Source organism: Trachymyrmex septentrionalis, unplaced genomic scaffold (assembly GCF_001594115.1).
Source record: "Trachymyrmex septentrionalis isolate Tsep2-gDNA-1 unplaced genomic scaffold, Tsep1.0 scaffold56, whole genome shotgun sequence".
NCBI classification, from domain to species: Eukaryota; Metazoa; Arthropoda; class Insecta; order Hymenoptera; family Formicidae; genus Trachymyrmex; species Trachymyrmex septentrionalis.
The window spans coordinates 531,437-543,616 of NW_017305735.1; the positions used below are offsets into that span (position 1 = coordinate 531,437).

At 34.2% G+C, this 12,180-nt stretch overlaps 1 protein-coding gene across 1 annotated transcript in view; it reads left to right on the top strand.

Moving 5' to 3' along the window:
* The first annotated feature begins 1,248 nt into the window (after positions 1 to 1,248).
* Positions 1,249 to 12,180, top strand: part of LOC108752150 (latrophilin Cirl-like) — a 399,284-nt gene continuing 388,352 nt past the window's right edge. The window contains exon 1 of the mRNA XM_018492802.1: positions 1,249 to 1,266. The gene's annotated coding sequence lies outside the window, so the exon portion shown is untranslated. The remainder of the gene's footprint in view (positions 1,267 to 12,180) is intronic.

Here is a 12,180-nt window from a genome sequence, read left to right on the forward strand (position 1 = left end):
CGAGAATCTTTAAATTAATAAATGTAGAAGTTAATAAATGTTAATAATCTTAGAGAATGATCGAGTTTCTCGATCATGATTTCAATGAACAATATTATATGCGGAACGGTTCACGCTACTACTTCGTATCGTACGCTATAAAACATACACTAAGTACCGCATGCCAACTAAGTTGTCGTTGCAAATTAAAATATTTAACGTATCATTTAACGTAAACATTTAACTTCAAAGAAATACGCTAACAATTTTCTATATTGTTTTTCAAATTAAATGGATGAATGTAATTATGGTACATTTTGTGAATTCATTAGCATTGCTTGAGATAACGATTTCTATTGAATCACTCATTTTAAGATATATTAATAGAAATGTTACATTTAATGTAACATTTAAATATAGTATAAACATATAAATACTAGTTTGATACACATACTAAAATTCAATTTATGCGTGCATATTTTTAGATTTCAGAATAAATAAATAGTCATTGTGTAATTTTAATAAATCGAGAAAATAAGATAAAATTCATTTTATCAAAAATATATATAGAGAGCAAAAAATATATAGAGACGTAATCTCATTTACTTGGTTTATTAAAATTAATTTTAGTTCACTGGAGACATAAAAGATTGGAAAAAATGTAATAATAATAAATTAATATCTATAAATATTTCTTTATTTAGTTAGATATAAATATAAATTTTATTTTTATAATCCATTAAAAAAAATGAAAACAATTATGATTGTAATTTAAAAAAATTATCAAATATTCAAAAAGTATAATATAATACAAATGTATAAATTAATAAAAATTTGTCCTGTGCAGAACACGAGCTAGTTTTTAAAATATTATGATCACTATATTTTGACTTAATAATTGAAATTTTATCATTGGTTTCTTTTATATTACAAAAATGCAATTAATTTCAATAACGTGTTCTTATAATTATAGATATCTAAAATTATTTCTATAAATAATTGTTATAATAAATATGTTAGTATATCACTAGTTTGAGTATTTTAATTGAAAATATTAAATAATCAATGAAATCACATCTTAACAATGCTATGATTTAGTTATATATGTATTATTTTATTTTAATTTAAAAATTGTTTAGTTATAATAAAAAATATAATATTTATGTAATAATGAATTGTTTTTTTTTTAGGTATGGGAAAGGAAAAATCGCTTCTCAACTTGCAGAGATACGCACACTTTATTGCGGTGCTGTTACGCTGTCTTTATCTGAGGACTTAGGCTTTTAGGTAATTATCTTAAACAAATGCTATTGTGTGCTGTATGAAATGCGATTACGTGATTCTGTAATGAGCGATTGACATCAGCGATTCTAAGAGGAGTTCATGATCCGTAAATAGAATCTAGATGCACATTTCGGAAACAGAACTCGATTGATCCTAAGCATACTTTTATTCAATCAGCGTCAGACCCCATTTACGATGTTCTTTGATTAGGATCTGCTTCTGGCGCGCTACAAAGGGTCGATCCCTCTAATGACTACTACAAATTACGATGTAGACGTATTCAGATTCGCACTAGGAAAATTCCATGTTGTCAGTAAAACAGTTTTGATAGTTTGAAATTAAAAAATTTAAATCTTCAGCTATCAATATCTATTGATTTTGCGTTACTATAAATAATTTATTACGATCATAATTAATCATTATTATATAAATATTATTGTATAAATATAATAAATACAGTACAAGTTAAATATTATTTAAATTTCATTATTATTAGATTCTTTTTCTGAGCAGATAAATACATTAAGTCAAATTGTTTGCATACATTGTATAAAAAATGTATATAATTATGTTAAATATGCATTATAAAATGTATTATAAAGTAATTATCAGTAGATAAAAATTCTTTGATAAATAATAATTAAAGTCTAACGTGGCACTTGTAATAGTACCAATAAAATTATGAGATCATCAAGTCATCGCATAAGATTTTCATTACCTGGTATTCATGTAACACGACGTTGACCAAGTCGGAGTGAAAAGTCAACTAGAGCAAAAGAAGACCATAAAACGAGTTGCTAGGCGGTCTTATTTGCACAGCATGTATATTTAATTTACCTGTGCATATACATGTCCGTCGTTTTTCCATCCTCCAACCTACCTCGCACTACGCTACCACTAACCTTCCCGACGCGACGGCTCGATGCGCAAAACTTTTAGGGATTGCGCGCATTCGCCCGAATATATTTGCATGTTCCACTTTTCCTGCGTTTTTATTCGCTGTCGGAAATTTGCGGTCCCCGAGCCGTGAATCGGCCGTCCTTGCGAGCTCTTGGTCGTGTAAATTCGCCGCAAGACCTCAAGATCACTTTACGTGGTTTTATTGTGAGGTATTCATACGTTCTAAATCGCTCAACGTGAATGAAAAGTAAATTGCATGCAAACAACATTTTCTTAAAAAAAATGATCATTTGCAACGACTTAAGTCAAGCTGTTATCTATTTTCGTTCATATAAATCATTCGATAAGTAAATTGAACATTTTGTAAATCATATATCGCACGTGTATTGTCCTTTCACGTGATGCACTGAAGGAAAATGTTTGGTATTTGAATCATTTATGTATACTTTTGGTAAAACTATATAAATATAATATATTACTACTAACAGTAAATATTATTATATAATATTATTCAGCAGTAATAAGTATAAAGCTACAGCTCCTATCTATAGTTACTTTTTCATATGGCATATCATAGTATGAATCACTTGATAACGCGACACGTCGTCGGAGCAGCACGTTCGCGTCTTAGTTAACCGAGGCGCGTGCTCACACTCGATTTATTAAAAAGGAGAAACGTGATCGCGAGAATTTCGCACGAGTGAATATCGGATTGTTTGAACGCGTAAGTATTTTGTTACATACATATCGAGATGACAAACGATAAGCTTGTGCAGACTGATATTCCATTGAAGGTTGAAACTGCAGGCGAAATGATACAGATTAATATATGCATATACAATTTTATAAAGGCGTAGTTGACCAAAAACGCACTTGCGAGGATACAAATCTCTCATTCATAGATGTTTAATTAACCGTAATTTTGTTATACACTTTTAATATAAAATATGAGTTTACGATATGAATTTACATTAACGTGACATCGAATTATCTTAAATTAAATTTTTAAAAATCATAAAAAATATTGTCACATCAAATGTAAGTGTCTTGCGACAAGAAGTTTTGCCGTGTAGATCTTTCTTACGTAATCAAATAAAAATTTTCGACGCACGTGGTGGTCCCGTGAATGGAAAAAACAAAAAAAAAAACGAAGGACTATATTCAATTATACGTGAACACGCAACGTTGGATTTTCCCGCGTGGATTTTGCTCGGAAATTTCGAAAAGCTCCTTCCACGTCCTTTATTTGTTGGTATAACGATGTTGAACGGGCTGTCGACCCGCTGCGCCATGTATTCAGTTAATGAAAACATTGTCCTGCCCACAGCACATACGGTCACCCGCGCGCACGCGGTTGGCTTGTCACACACGATCTCCACCGCATCGCGGTGCAACGATGCAGCAGCGGTGCCTGCGTTTTGCGAGAACCACGCGTCGTACATCTTCAGGACTGATTGGAAGGGCTCGTATTGTCCTTGATAACCACTTTGCGCAGCATTTTTTATGCGAAACATCACACAAGATAGCTTACAGTTGCATGGGGTATCAAGTGCAAAGAAGTTTCATTTAGAAAATTATGTTTCGTAACCATATCGAAGTCCACCAAGGATAAATATCTCTGTGACACTTTAAGGTAAAACGAATTCTAAAGAGAAAAGGAAAATTGTCTAAAATGTCAACACACTCCTGATGCGACTCTGTTGCAGCCCGCATATAACACTTTCTCTGGTCTTCTCTACTGAATATATGTCACAACCTGCACCACGTAACACAGAGAGCAGAAACGGACACGCGTTTGTTGTCGAATGTCGCAGTATTGTTTAGCGTCCCGCTGTAACGCGCTATGCAAGCATCGCGATGCGATGCTGGGTGATGCAATGTGCATATAACACACATATACTTATATGTATACGTACTATACACACACGCGCACGTATATACATATACACACACAGCCTAGCTGCCGGTAAATCATTCGCGTGTTAAAGCGAAAAGGTTAACATACTAAAAGTTTAACTCTATTTCTGTGAGATATCGGATCATAATTTATTTCAAATTATTTTCTTTATTTCAAATATATATATCAGTTATTTATTTCAAATTGTTCAATTGGAAAAGGTAATTTTTTTAAAAATATTCTATGTTTTCCTTGTCATTAATATGATTTTCTTGTACATAATTGAATTTGTCAAAACACATTTAAAATGTGTCAAAATTATTTTTACGATAAATGAAAATTAGTTAGTTAAATCAGTGCTTCGAAAAATTTCATTGTAAGGAAGACACAGTAACATGAAGAAAACTGCTTTTTTAAATTAAACAATGTAAATAGAGTCCTTTCAATTTTAAATATCCGAATAACAATACAAATCTATATTTTCTCACATTAAAACTGTTTTTTTTTTTTTTAATTAGACACTTATAGCTTCGAAAGCCCAGCAATTATCTGTGGAATGCATTTCGTATGAAAAGAAAATCATATCTTAACCATATGTCGTCTCAGTGCAAAACGCAATACGCCGTTTTCAATCTCAATGCGAAACCGTGCACTTCGTGCGTGTCGCGAATATTATAGCGTCAATATTTTTTAACTGTCGCGAACGCGCACGGTTGGCAGCGGTATGTATAACTTTTGTTCGGCGTTTATCCCGATCTAACGACCTCACCTAAGGGCTCCTCTATTCTCAACTTATTCTCGCGCGGTTCCTCTCCTCGCACGTCGCCTCCTGTCGAGTTCTATCCGTGGCTCTAAAGAGACACGACTAAAGCGCTGTCAAACACGCTCTCGCGCGGGTACGAGCGGGTGACGAAGCAATCTCCGTGTCGACAAACGACCGTAATCATTGTCAAAAGAGTAATAGAGAGAGGGTGCGTGAGAGAGCGGGAGACGGTGCGGGCCGTATGACGTACGTGTATAACAAGGTGGGAGAGCGGTGCAGTGTGTGGCTCAAGAGTGTATAGAGACGCCGATAACGACGTCATTACATACGCACAGCCATGACGACTGATTAGGATCGGCTGTACGTTTCTTATTCACCGTTACTAATCGCGGGTCAACGATGTTGCTCGCTGCGATCTGTCGTACACCGTGAGGAACGAAAGGGCCGGTGCGTCGCGACGCTAAGATGCCTAGAGAAATGCGAGAAAAAAATGTCATAAAGCAGCGACAGTGATTATATTTATGCAATCTAACGATGATTTATATCCTTTAACGGAAATAAATCTGCGAATAAATCTACAAATGCTTGGAAAGTGTTAAATTTAACACATTTTATATGTTCCAAACGGTCCATCTAAAAATTGTAATTTTTCTATTAATTTAACAATTTTTAACAATATACGAATCTACTATATACGAGGAATAAAATTATATATAATTGCGTAATACAACAACACTAGGATATTTAGGATTATTTTGTCTAATTTAAAATTGACTCTAATAAAAATATCTAATAAAAAACTCTAATAAAATTTATACAACAGCTGTATTCGTGCTTACTTTGATAAATCCTCTCAAATATGAAGCAGCATCTTTACGTATACATATATAATACAAATTCGAAACGTCGCTTAGAAAGTCGCTTAGAAAGTGCGACTTAAATACCACTTTTCCAACGTATCATGTCAAAATTCAAAGGCCGCGATCAATTATAACTTCCTCCAGTATTTTCTTCCTCTTTTCCCGACTGCTTTGAATGGAATTTAGATTCGGCGATGGGACACAGGGGCGCAGGGCGCATTAGAAAAGTAATGTGCGCGCGAAGGGGCAGGTAAACCGGCGGGTTAAATATTAAAAGGCACATGAATAAGCGCGATAGTGCTCATATCTTAGCGCTCGGCTGCCACCCGGTGCATACATATTCATGTCTCTTTGCTCTTACGCCCCGATGGCACCTCGAGCACCTCTTCCGTCCAGCACACCCCGTGTCACCTTTTGCACAACTCCCCTCTTCCGCCATCCGCACATATGTAGTTATGTATCTATCGCGTAGAAGACGATTGCCGGTCTGGTTACCGGCGGCGGATGCTATCCCCGTGAAAACATGCGGAACGCCCCGGAAATTTATATCGAATTCACGGAAGCACTTTTACGCCGTTGAGTCACGTGCGTCCCAAGTCTCTTTCTTCCTTTTTTGTTCACATGCAGGAAAATAGGATATCAAAAACTTTGGGAAAAACAATAGCTCACAAACGTAACAACTATTGTATCTCGAAAAGCGAAGCCTTTCGTCCATGTTCTTGAAATTCAGTCAATTGAAAATCACTAATATATTTATCATCTATTTATTATTAAGATGTTCATAAAAGGCAGTATACTATCACGGTCAAATTTGTACTTTCTTGAAAACTTGTGAGCGCATATTCAGAAATTTGTTTAGTCTGTTAATTTTTCGGTCTGTTAAGACACGTCTTCCGCGATATCGCGATTGCGACGAGACGCGAACGAAGCAGTTTAAATCTATTAGTCTATTCAGCGGAAATTAATACAAAAAGCGAGTTCTAATAACGGGATCTCACGAGTGTCACACAAAATCCAAAAAGAAACGTTGCTCTTTGCAATGATTTCGCTTGCAGATACACACGACGAGATTCCGACCGCGGCAATACGCTGTCTTATATGGGATTAGATCGATAAGATCCACGCGACGATTAGTTAATTAGACGAACATCGAGAGAAGGCTCCAATCTCGTCCTTAACTATACACCGTTGCGCTTCGTCGTATCAATTATACGACGAACGCTAACGATCCTTCACCGTCAATTTAAATGCGAGAGATAAACAGGTTCGTGAAGGACTGAAATCCGATCGATAATCGCATATACATTATCCTCTGTTTATCTAAATGTCGGAGATGTAGCTCGGCGCCCCGATGCCGTTACACAGTGATCAGGAAATAAATCCCGATGTCGAAACTAATAATTCGCCGCTCTGATTGTGAATACGGCTTCAAATCAGCTGCTGTCGCCCCGCCTATTGTTGTGTAGCTGATATTCAATATCAAACTTATTGTATTTCTGTATGTTTATTTAATGTTAATAGCCGCACTCAATAAAGATATTATTATTATAGAGGTTATCACCGTTTCGTCTATGGCGTTTATGTGCACTGAAAAAATATATTAAATTTTAATAATTTGTTTGTTTTAATAGTATCAATTAAATATTAATACTAATACTAACTGAAAAAAAATTTTATTAAATATAAAGATATATGTTTATTTGGTATAGAAATCATTAATTTGATTTAACATCACTTTTTTATTGAATAAATATTTATTTACGGTATAAGTAAATATTTAGTTGATTCTACCATTCAAATATTTATTAAAATTTAATACATTTTTTCTCAGTATATATTCAAATTAAAAAATGCATTTAAAGACGATACTTGAACAAACTCCGAGCTTAAATTTTAGTTTATTGCACATTTATAATTTCTATTTTATTTTATATTATGTGTGTGTAGTTTTAACTACTTGAGATATTTTGTATGATCATCTACAGTTTGAATTATTTTAGGTGCTTCACATAAAGTACCATTTATTCTCTTCGTGCAAATTCTGTACATTAAAATTTTATACCTCTCTTTACAAGAAATGATTTAATGTGTAAAGTGTTTGTGTGCAATATTATGCATCGGCCATGTAGAATTTTGCACCTTCCGTTAGCAACCCGAGTCTTTGAATTTCAGTGGAGATTTTTATATTGTTCCGAACTATATAAAAATCGGAAAAAAATTCTTATGAAAGTTTTAACAACCAGTTTTTACTATCATAGAAGTCGGATTCTATTTTACCTACTTTTTACAGATTTAAATTTATCCATCAGAATTCACAAACCAAATATATGTTTTCAAAGTCCAACATAACAGTGGAGAATTATGATGTATACGCACGCGCGATAATGTGTCTATGCAGATATTTTGTTAAAAGGTCCCTGAGACCTAGGATATATTATTAACGGTAAAGTTTATGGTTGCTTTGGGAAAAATACAAAGCGATCTTTTGGTAAATTCAACAGAGCACGTAAAAATATGAATCTTTATTAATGGACAAGTTCATTCTTTTCATGAAAATTCACAACCAAAATATAAGTCTTCAGAATCCAATTTGATCGGTGGAGGGTAATTGTAAATCAAGTACGCGCGCGTTAATGTAGCATTTACGCAGATGTTTTGTTAAAAAATCCCTGAGACCAGCTTGAACACATTATTAACACAGTTCACGGTTGCTACGGGAAAAATATATAAAGCGGTTTTTTGGAATTTAATTTAGAGCATAAGAATATAGAACTTTATTAACGGATATGTTCTTTTTATAAAAATTTAAATGCTCTTGTGTTTCGTAGATTATTGAATTCGAATTGATCTGAGTTGGTAAAAAAAAAAAGCGCTCTTTCCGAGTATTTCATGCAATTTTTAGTCGACTCTGTTTATTGGAGACTGATAACGACTCGCTCGACAAAATGGATTTTATTCAGCCATCATAACATTTATACAGGGACCGGATTAACAAACGATAAAAAAACGGGTTCATCGGGACAAACCAACGTTTATAAATAAACGCCCACTCTCGTTCGATAGATCCCGGAATATTTGATACTACTGTATATTGGAGCTTCGAATACATGAAACCTGCCTGCTGTATATTTAGCGAAATGCTCGCTCGGCAATAGCGGAATATTTTTCTGACACATATTTCACGAGCAAATCTTTTAAATGGAATGAAGACGACGCGCTAGGTTTTATGACAGCGTAACTGGAACGCTGCTTCACTGCCGGGGATAGAAAAGACATCCGAGAATGAAAATCGTTTTCCGAGCGAATACTCACGCTCGTGATGAAGCGAGAATACTTGACAGCGATTACGTTACTCGTAATTTATAGCACGAGCCATATTGAAGTTAGTACGATAATCGAAACGTAATCCCGATAAATGCGTTCGTGATATGAGAGTTTCAGAGAGTTTTCAACCATTTCATTAATCCCGCCTTTAGTATTAATCCTTTTATTTCTATGCTACAGAATAAATAATAGTTTCGCTTTTTCTTTTTTTTTTTTTTAAATTCTTGTTTAAACAAATTATGGCTGTTGAAGAAACGTTTACTTTTATAAATCTATTTTCGCGTTGAAATAGTTTGAGACGCACACGCGTAGTTTACTTCATCCACATTACATATTTATGAACATAATACGAATGTAAAATTTTACTGCATTAACCCTTTTCGCGAAGTTTATCATTAGCGACGCGATTATTCGCACACCGTTAATTTTTACGCGTGTATATTAATTTCTGCACGCAGAGATGCGTGCAGTCTGCTTAGCAATAACGCTCGTTTCTTTACTCGCGTTCTGCGGGAAGTGGGATTACATTATCTTGATACACGGTTTTTCGACGTGCTGTAATTAATACCCGGTGTACTCAGCACGGTGGGTATACATATCGCTATGTCGCGACGGATATAACGTGCCGTCGTCGACGTTGGTCTCGTGTGCTCAGCTGCCGGGCTTTCGTGAGGCTTGAAGAGTGTCATGAAACGAATGTAAAGCTTGCTGAAAAGCTCGATAGCGATAACAACGGAGGGCGAAGCGGAGCATACCGAATCGCCGCGCACAGATTACACGGCTCTGCAAAATGAAAACTTTTAAAAGCTTTTTTCATCATTAATTTTATATAACTTAAGAGCGCTGATCACAAAAATAAAATCTATTCATGTATCACGCAATGAATTTTCGCAAAATGAAAGACGCGATTTTGTGGATTTTTAAGCTTATGGATTTTGCTCTCTATGAAACATTGATTTGACTCGTATTGCGAACCTATCACATCATTCCTGTCTATACAATAACGTGCGCGCGTTTCAGTATTATTGGCACGACAAAACTGAGATTGTATTTATTTCCATTTCAGTATATATTCAGATATATATACGAGCGCGAGGAATCTGATAATTGTAAAAAAAAAAAATTACTCTTTCTAGTTTACAAATATGTATTATGTTTCGCTTCTTAAGAAAAAAAATTACATTATTAGAAATTGATATAAAAAGTTATTATATTTCTACAAATCTTCGGTTTTAAATCTCATTTTGACAATATCTATTTCTGTCAGTGCATTTCAACTTCTATGGATTCGGATCGAAATAAGACCTCGCTGTAAATAACACGTATATATTCACTTTTTGGCAATTCTAGTCTTCACCATTGGAATTCATGTTACAGCGTATATTATCAAATAATTTAATTAATACGATTTGCATTGAGAATGGTTCGAAAATGAGCTGAAACGATCACATTCTTATTTGTAATCTGTCATTTAAGTTTATAATAATTTATAAGTTTATAATAACTTATAGTTTATCATGTATTAAATTAATAATAATATTATATCATGAATTTTATATAATTTAGTGCCAATTACAATAGCTCAACTCTCATTTGCCCTATTGTTCTATTACTTTATACAAATCTATCATACATTCAAATTAGTTTTATGATAAAAAAAAATCATCAAAATGCAAAATTTATAAACATTTTCCTGTTTTCTCTCCACAAATTACATTTATAAGAATTAATAGTTCTATTTGCTATTGAATTTTCATAAATTGCAGAAGCTTTTCATAGATTCTATGAATTATAACAATTTCTCATTGGCATATAAATTTGCTTTTGCATTCATATTTATCTATGTATATTTTGGAAAAACACGTGTGGTAGTATAAAAACGTACGCGCGCGAGTTTCCAGAAAAATAATGTCACGTCGCGACATTAAATGGATCGACCTCGACATCGAATGCAAAACTGCAATTAATAATCTGATTCTTGTCACGTGCGTCGCCGAAAAAGACAAAAAGAATAGAGCAGGAAATTATCAAATCCGCGATGCATTCGCGATTCTGGGAAATGATTGATCGTTAGTAAAATGTCGCGCGCGCCGCAGAATGAACTCCGCCGCACGACGGCGACTACGGCACAAAAAAGGACTTGCATGCAAATTTTCCGGACGGGCGAGTGAGCGAGGGTGATCGCGAAATGCATGTAATTCTCCCGGAATTCCGATTTAAGCGACACGTTTTGTCCCGTGAGAGTAAAATTGGCCGACAAATTTTGCCGACTCAGCGGGCAACCGCATGCCTTTTATTATAATTGTAGTTGGCACGGGATCGTCATTCGGACAAGCACGGCAAATAGACGCATGTACGTACAAAGATTGCAGTCAAGTTTAAGAATACGATCAAGTATTAATCGAATATATTTTTCTCGAATACATTCTTATTATTCCGTAGAGTTTTATGGATTTCCGACACTTCCTGACCTAATATTTCTTCACTGATGTGAAGAAGAAAATTGCTCATTTGACTAAATTAATTTAATCCATCTTTATTTTTCCGATAAAGAATGTATGTATTTAGGTTGAACATATTATATTTGATTTAAATACATTCTCCAAAAAAATAAAGACAAGTTAATTTAGTCAAAAATGAACAATTTTTTTCTCAGTGTATCTATTTCATACAAACTAATTGTTGAAAATTTGACTCTAGATAATTAATATAGAAGAAAATAAAATAACATAAAAGAGCCGCTGCGATTTAATATTCGTCATTATTTTCATCTGAGAAATTGCATGTAGCGCTATACAAATTACATAAATTGCGTATTATATAAATTGCGAAGCGCGTTTGATGACGGGAAAGTTTGCATAAATATTTGTTATTTACGTTGTAATTACTGAACGATAATTCTCTCGTGCAGTTACATGGATATAGCGACAAAGTAAATGATCGATTGTTTGTTAATTATAAATTTGTGCACCGCACCATCCAAAGTGTTCTGATAAAAATGGCGAACTAATTGTCCGCAAAATATCCGGGCGATACTGCGTTGGACAGAATAAAACTAAGGATCGCATCCAAATGGGCCGATTGCGTGCGCTTTCAAAGAAATGTATTTCTAACAAGAAACAATCTACATATAGCCATTATTAATTCTTCGCATTCCCGTACGAACATGTGGC